General features: G+C 32.9%; 1 protein-coding gene across 1 annotated transcript in view; it reads left to right on the top strand.

Annotated features, from left to right (window-relative positions):
- The first annotated feature begins 2950 nt into the window (after window positions 1-2950).
- LOC145261138 (endoplasmic reticulum aminopeptidase 1-like) overlaps window positions 2951-9104 on the top strand; it is a 938216-nt gene continuing 932062 nt past the window's right edge. Inside the window, exon 1 of the mRNA XM_080119414.1 lies at window positions 2951-2984. The gene's annotated coding sequence lies outside the window, so the exon portion shown is untranslated. The remainder of the gene's footprint in view (window positions 2985-9104) is intronic.

The raw sequence follows: 9104 nt of genomic DNA, 5'->3' as shown, positions 1-9104 counted from the left end.
AGAAATTATCACAAACATAGAAAAAGACTTAGTAAAAAGGCATAACAGAAAGCGAGAAAGTGGGAAGAACACAGCAAAGAACTCCAGTCTCTTGCAATAACTCCAAAACTTTACAGGAAACGATCCCTTGAAATGTAAACAACTGGAAGAGTGATTGAAAGTAAACCATTCAAGCAATATTTTATCAAAATATATGGCTCAGGACGAATCATTAAAAATAATAGGAGATGCTTCTGAAAGTTCAACACATTTTAAAACAAAGAAGAAAACACTATACTGACTAGGGAACATATCAACAGCAAAAAACTCCTACAGCAATGACTTACTCTTATCTGAACATACACAATCAAGAAAAGTCTCTTTTATCAATGGAAACGGAAAAATATATAAAATATATCACAATAAGGCTACCCTACAAACAGTTATCCCTGCACATAAAGTCACAAATAGAAATTAATGATCCAGGAACAAACACTGCAATAGAAAGAACATAGAACAGCAACTCCAAACAAAATTAAATCCCTTCAAGCCACCACTAGTAAAAGGTTAACTTTGGCAATGAGAAAACTGATGCCGACAAACAAGCCAAGAAAACTTGAGTTTCTGATTAGTTTACACTATTAAATAATTTATTTGATAATAAATACTAACCTTTTCAATACTAATTGAACCAAGTTTTTTTTTCTTTACTTAAAAATAATTCCTTCCGTAAGGAAATATAGGTATTACTGTTTTTAATCTGTTGTTATTTGTCCATTGATTCATGTTAGGGAAACCATCTTAATCTATTGCAATATGTGTATGTATAAACGAATGAATAACATGTATTCTATTTGTGTTATAGCTTCGGTCGTCTAAAACCCATCTCTCTTAACACTACCTACATTAAACTAGCAAAGCTTTCAAAACAACCAAATCACATTGCACCGACTCTGTATGTAAAATTAAGATATTTAATGTTCCAGAATTTTTTTAGATGACAATTTGGATAACTTTTCTTATCTTGGATGATATTTTCATAAACTTTTTGTGACTGCCTCTTGTTGAACTCGTGAGTTTTTATAGAATTTGGAACAGAACTCTTCGTTTGTTCCACGGGGATGACTTGTTCTCGTCCATCAGTCCTGACTAAGTAGAAGTGTTAAGAATACCATTAAAAATAACTGAAGATTTCTACTTGGTTACGAATGAGAACAAATTATTAATGTAGATAAAATAAAGGGTTTCGTTAGTGATGGGACGTTTCCAATATTTTTCTCGATTCCGATACAATTACTGATTCCATATTAAATTCCCGATTCTGATATAATTACCGATTCTGATTCCGATTCTTTATAAATTTCTAAATATTTAACTATAAAGTTATTTTGTCAGGATTACAGTAAAAACACGTGTTAAATGTGCATATATTTTTCAGACCGTAAAACATACACTTGTGAGAGCGATTTATAACTTTTAGTTTTACTGGTAGTTTAAAATTAATAAATTTTTATTATTTCTACCAGCAATGGAAAATTTTGCTTCAAACAAAATCAAATAAAAAAGTGATAAATAAAGGAATCGTTATCGGCATCGGAAAATAGGCACACATTTTTCCGATTCCGATTCCGATACCACCAAAAGTTTCGATTTTTCTGATTCCTGATTCTGATTAATCATCCCAACACTAGTTTCTGTTCTAAATTCCGTACAGATTCCCGAGTTCAACATAAAAATTCCTGTGTTCTACAAGATACTGAAGATAAGAAAAGTAGGCTGAATAATCTGTCTAAATAAATATATATTTCAATATTTAATAGCAATCACAATGGCTGGATTGTCAGTTGAAAATAATGAATTGAATGAACCTAATTTGGTTACTTGTGAGGACAGTTTACGACAACTATTTCATTAAATCAACAAATACTTTTATTTACCACCAAACAAGGCATATTGCCAATGAATGGTAAGGCGCTACTCTGATAGAGGCCAGATTTATAGCGGGAAACCCATCTTGAGAGTTTAGTAGCGAGATTTTTTGTCCACATTACATTTAAATTTCTGCAATTAGTATTAATTATCAGAGAAACAGGAAACAGGAAGGGAATTATAAAGATGAACAGTTCGAGCAAAGAAGCTATGAGGGTAGAACATCGAACAATAAAGGGATTGAGATTTAGCAGTTGATCGGATCAGTCAGGGATTATCTTCATAAGCAATCAAATTTTGTACATATTTCATTTAAGATTTTGAAACCTCTAATCATATTCTTCATCACTCAACTAATAATTTATCCCTCACATAAACATTTATCCTTGAGTGGCTTTTGACATTAACAAGTGGTGACTCGGTAGTAGCAAGAAAGCCATTATAGGCTGAGTTTATATGGAACTATGGAAGCACATACTTGAACAATCTATATGTATACTAAACAGTTCCCTTTAAGAATGAGTAGGCAATGCAAAATATAATAGTTCATTTATGATTTGGAAGTTTTGAGGTGAGATTGATCATTTTTATTTTTTGGATTATTCGAACTACTGTTTTTATTCTCACAACCTTTCGGCCAATGTAACCCTTGACCTTCAGGTGCATCTTGTTAAACTCAAGGATCTTTATGTAGAACTTGGGGATCTGTATGGAATTTTGAATGCAACCCTTTCTATAATTCACAGGGGAAGCTTGCTTCCTTTCTCTCAGTCATGACCAGGTAGAAGTTTTTACTAATTCGTAAGTGTATTCTTAGTATCTATCCCCCATGCTAAGGATCGAACCTTCAACCTATAGAAGATTGGTTATGTTGGCCGGCTGAAAAATTGTGATAATATCACCCACGGTGATAACAGAAGTCCGAATAATCAAAGTAATGTAGTTCACTGGTAATGTGTATATTTTTTGTTTGAATTCAACACTTATAATCATAAAAAAAGTTAACATTCTTTTCCTCTTTCTCTTTTTCTTTCTCTTTCTCTCTTCCTGCTGGTTTGAAGATGCTGACTGCTTATGTAAGTCTTTTCAAATAAATACTATTCAATATTTTTTTTTTTACTTTTGGCTTGAATGAGACATTTCCTCAATTCTTTTCGACAAGGTGACTGCATGCGAATATCAATGTTTCCTTTAGTTTAGAACAGGGGTTCTCATTTTTTTTTACCCTCTGAGAGCTATTTTATCATCTGTGAACCCTGTACATGTATATATAATTTTAAAATAAATATTTATTTCTAGGTAAGTACATGGATACTACCATTTTATGTGTGTTTCTTTTTTAGAATCGTTTGATTTATTCCTTTGTTCCAGCTTGTTTGACTAGTCGGTCTAGTGGTCTTCATCAATTCACTGTTCGAGTACCTTGTTGTAATACATTGCCATATTTTAGCAGCTTATTTTCAAAAACTGCAACCTTGGGGAATTCTCTTCTGGCAGATTGTTTTCCTACCATGTATAGCCCTGGTCTTTTCAAGACTAAGGTCAATAGGTAGTTTCTGTCTTTTCTATTAATAATCTTTCATTCCTTTTAGCTCCTTACATCATATACCTTGTCTTGAGCAACTTCCATAAAAAAAACGAATAAGAAAATAACAATGAATTAATTTTGTTGTATTCATAACATAAAGTCCAAATATAAATCATAAATACTACAACCATTCTCTGGTCCCCCCCCCCGCCAATCTTTTTAAAAAAAACACCCGACTAGCTGAAACCACCGTCAATAATTTTCCCCACTCCTTACCTGTGCCTAAATCAAAACGTAGATTCCATGAACAAAGCTTCTTTCTTAGAACTGCACACCTGTGGAACTCTGTTCCGCTTGCCTGTTTCCCTCCCGACTTCAACCTGGATGTCTTCAAGTCTAACACAAACAAATTCCTGATGAACCGCCCCCCCCAAGTAATGACACCTTATCAATTCTCCAATACTATTGCTACACTATCCCATTGATTACTGTACACACAATAACCCTTATCCCCGAGTGGCCATTGGGCCTTGATAAGTGGTGAACTCCATGTAAAAAAAACAACAACAAAAAAAAACAACACACGTACATCTAATAAACAAAACAAAATAGAGCTTTTATTGCTTTTTAAGTTTCTGGTGGAAGCATATGCACATGATAGCTTCCTGCAGTTTTGACAGACTATGGATACTCCTTGTAAGGATGCCCGTTAGTGGAATTTTTTGTGACAAGAGTTGCACAATCTCCAACCACAACACTCCTCCTGAATCGACAATGTTAAATACCAGTGGCAGGACGACTGAAAACAATGCCGAGATAAGTGGAGAGCACATGCAGTGACTAAAATTTCCAGATAATCACCCATCTGGTATTAGCCAGGCTCAACGTTGCTTAACTTCAGTGATCTGATGATAACCGGTATGTCAATGTGATTATACCTTGTATACATGCACATGCATGCAGATGCATTGCCAGCGCATGCACATACGCACTAATACATGTATGCACGGTGACTAATGGTGAAGTGAAGGGGATGAGATGCGTGTGCTTTGAATTTCATATAGTTAGCATTTCACTTACCTCAACCGTCAGTAGATGTATTGCCTTAATACACATTCTGTCGACCACACATGCACATCCCCATAGATACATATATATGCACACACATTGCCAGCATGTACATATACATGCAGAGTAGTCCTAGGAAAATCGTGCATATAAACTCACAAGTAAATAGGAATGCTTGACAATAAAACTAAAGGCTTTAATAGGGGTGTTAGTATAGGCTATAATATTATGGGATGTAAAATTCATATTTTATAATCTATAGGAGAAACACATACAGATAAGACAAACCTCTAAAGATACATATTTTTTTAATGAACAAGCAACACAATTCAATGTACATGTCCACAAAACAAAGCAAGATCCACAGTCTTATTGGTATATTAGACCCTCTAGGTTTAGCCGGTTCGTCTAACACTAGAGCTCCCAACCTTATTTTACTAGTTTACCATCTGCAGACTACACATAAGCAGATTATAATTCTTTTTTAAAATCAAATATCTGTTTTTTGGTTAGTAATCATATATCCACAACATAAACTCTAAATAAAAATTTTCAAAATTTCAATAAACACACGTTACATCTAGTGAACATAGTAAAAATAAATAGAAACTTAGTATTACTTGCGAATTCTACCAAACACTTTAAAGCGATGTCCACATTGTCAATAACATGGTGCAACAATAACGAATGAAAATTAGCTTGTCAGAAGTAAAGTTTGGTAAATGCTATTTGAGTCTGACTTTTAAAAGATTACTTGTTGTTATCCCAGCTTTGTCTGGGAATTCCTGTTTAATTGGTTCTCCACAAGGAGAGTTTGTCACAAGGTCGGTTTTGGATGTGGAAAAAATGCAGTTTTCCAATAAGGAACACTCTGGATTAGGACAACAATAAAAACTGCTTGAGTCCTGAAGGATATTTTCTTTCACTAATCGGAAACAGATAAAGTGTAGTGTCGGAACAGATAATACACTTTGGTCTCGATAAAAATTATTCCATTTTTTTATGTTTCTTAATTTTTTGGATAAGGATTGATTATTTGGATTATTTGTACTACTGTTTTCATCTTGAGTGATATTTTCACAGCTTCGGGTGATGTAACCTACAACCTTCTTCAAGTGTATCTTGTCGAACTCGGGAATCTTTCTGTCAAACTTGGGAATTGTTCTGTTAAACACAGAAATCTGCACAGAATCTCAAACGGAACCCTTTATTTAAAGTTTCATCATGACAAAAGGTCCTGCAGCGTAATGGATAAGGTACTTGATAAAATTTAGTTGTAAGATGCACTTTTCTAGAGCTTGAACGTTCAATCCTTAGTGTGGGCGACACTAAAAATCAATTAGGAATTACTTAGGACTTCTATTCAATCTTGGCTGGCGGAATGAGAGCATGCTACCACCGTGAATTAAATAAAGGGTTTTATTCAAAATCCCGTGCAGATTCCCGAGTTCACAGAAAGATTTCCAAGTTCGACAAAATACACCCAAAGAAGGTTGGAAGTTAGATCTACTAAAACAGATTTTTGTTTTCTGATATTTTTATATTGCTTTTATGTAGAATGGTTCTGTTATTAATTGCTTTAATGGTGCCTATATAGGATTTGTTGCATGCTGTGCATTTTAGTATACAGACCACATTTTTGGAAGTATAGATTAAATTTATATGAATGTTCTTGTTGAGTTTTTAAATATTTTTATGTGTATGAGCCCGACTAACGAGTTATTTTGATTTTTTTTAAAAACCTGTTTAATTCAGATGTTCGCATTAGTTCCTCTGCTGATATTTTAGTATCCGGTAATCACAAGATGGACTATGTGAAGGTTATCAACAACCCCTAATGATGTTGTGTAATAACCCCAAAATAACTTAAACACCATAGTGAGTCCACCAGCATCAGCACAGAAGCCAAAGGAATTCGCTTTTTTTTTTCGATCTTGTAGTCAAAGTTTTGAAAAGAAGACGTAATTGATTTAAAATGACAACGTTGCTTAACTTCAGTGATCTAGTGAGAACCGTTGTGTCAACGTGATTGTACCATATAACAGTCACAATAGTGTAGGAGGAAATACTCGGATGTACTTATATTCATTACATCAGTTAGTGACAAAGAAATCATTCTAGACTGAGTCAATTTTCATTTTTGTATCAATCCAGAGTACCCCTGTTTGAGTAGTAGTTGTTGTAGTAGTAGTAGTAGTAGTAGTAGTAGTAGTAGTAGTAGTAGTGTTTGTTCTTATACTAACCCATCACATATCCATTTATGGTGCAAGTTACAAGAAAATCTGAGGACATCGATTTCAAACTCCTAAATTTCTGGATGATTCCACATAGAACCAAGCATAGATAGATAGATAGATAGATAGATATATAGATAGATAGATGTAATCTAATATATAAACAGCTATATATGTCTTTCTGTCTGTCTCCATATTTTCAAACTCAAGCTTCACTGAAACTAAAAGTTGCAGAGCAGCGCTAGGGGTCTTAAATAATTGGATATTTTTATGTGCCGTTTTTAATGGGTCTTTAGCTGGTTAAAATTGTTTTTAAGAGGTCAAAAATGAAAAAATCGTTAAACATTTTGTACATTCATCTTAGTTTATTTTTAATTTTTGATTTTTAATCAGTTTGTATGCGGGTCACATTGGTACGTTACGTCTCCAGCTTTAAATGCTACTATTTCGGTTTCGATTCTAGCTGATGGCACCCAAATCTTTTTTTTTTTTTTTTTTAATTCACGGCTTTATAATAATATGTAGGAAGTCTAGATAAATTAAAATATCATATTTAAGCGTATTTCACATCCAGGCAACCCCTCCCCCAGTACATATATAAATAAACATTAACCTCTTTTTTAATAACTGACAACTACTGTTTTTTTTTACCCGACTAATCTTTATATATATATATTCGATGTAAATATATATACGATCCACAAATTCCATTAACCAAATTTCGTTTAATCCCAAAACAATGTATTGAACACGAAAATAAAACTACAAACGTGCAGGTCATTCTATTAGCATCATGTAGCATTACATACTATGAAGATTATTCCCTTTTGTGTTGTTCGTGATATAAAAAAAAAAGTAATTGCGTAGTGATTTCGTGGCCGATGCACTGATTCCTGTGGCAGATAATGTTGAATTTAACGAAAGTAGAAGGTACTTTGAGAACTTCTATCAACGAACTAGAATTCACTGTGCTTTTAAAAACATGGGGAAGGGAAGGGATTAATTCGATTTGTATTGATTTTAATGAGAAAAATTGTTAAGATTAGCAATTATTTCGGTTCATTGAAACCAGTAAAAGAACAAATTTAATTTGGAACTAATATACAATTATATATATAAACACACAGAGAGGGGGGCAGAAAGAGAGAAAACTATAAAGTATCTTTTAGTTCCCAATTACCAAACAAGAGTTTAATTTATTGTATATATATATATATATATATATATATATATATATATAGTAATTTATAAAATATATATGGCGATTAAGCTACACTGAATATTCCGCGTTTCACCTACTCTAGGATTCTTCAGGCTTATTACTAACTAGCTCTACCTACGTATTGAGCACTTTTGAAGTAAATACTTAAAGTTTACACATAAATTTATACTTTCGTATATTAATTTTATGTGAGTAAATGAAGTAGTTATATATATATATATATATATATATATATATTTATTCTTCAATGGAACCAGAAACTCATTATGTTCATCCAAAAAAGTATGTTTATTTACTTTATAAGCAAACAATTGCACCTTCTGGGAAGGTTGGACGTGGGGCCAACACCATCATCCTGTAAAAAAACTCCTCGCTACAAAAACATCTACAAAAAAGTTGTAGACGCCCTATGCCTCTTTGGGCCTCAAGGGCTATGGATGGATGGAAGCAAACAATTTCTTCGTTCCCAGTGAAGCAATAAAAAAAAAGAAGAATATTTATAGCTCTAGGATTGCACTATTGACCTATTTAAAGAAACTTTGTGCTGTTAATATTTATATTCGAATAGGAAATTTCATTTGAAATATATTTCAAATGAAATTTCCTATTTATATATATATATATATATGTGTGTGTGTGTGTGTGTGTGTGTGTGTGTGTGTGTGTGTGTGTGTGTGTGTGTTTGCCTGAATCTCGCACTGGAATTAACAATCATACTCAGATAATTGCAGGTTTTCGACGCTAAGATATTTTTGATAGCTGATATCTTTTTACAAGGAGTTTTATGCCATGTTCTATCTCAATTAGAAATCTATCTAACGGTATATCGTATTATTTTGTGGAAAAAATTATTTGAAAAAAAAAAAAAGCTTTCCTGGTATCATAAAAGGGATATTTTAATAAAAATAGGAAAAAATCCAACTGTCATGCATAAATGATTTAAAATGACTTTTTAAAAGAAATACTTGAATGTCTTTCATTTGAGCAGACAGACGATGTCTGAAGTAAACTTGAAGAATATACAAATGGTTATGCATAAATGGATTCATGAAGTAGTCTGTATGTATGTATGTTTGTATGTATGTATGTATGTATGTATGTATGTATGTTTGTATGTATGTATGTATGTATGTATGTATGTGAG

The sequence above is a fragment of the Euprymna scolopes genome, chromosome 37, assembly GCF_053919585.1.
Source record: "Euprymna scolopes isolate OS-2025 chromosome 37, ASM5391958v1, whole genome shotgun sequence".
Taxonomy (NCBI): Eukaryota; Metazoa; Mollusca; class Cephalopoda; order Sepiida; family Sepiolidae; genus Euprymna; species Euprymna scolopes.
Note: the sequence above shows the minus strand (reverse complement) of the source record. Positions and strands in the feature narration are given on the sequence as shown.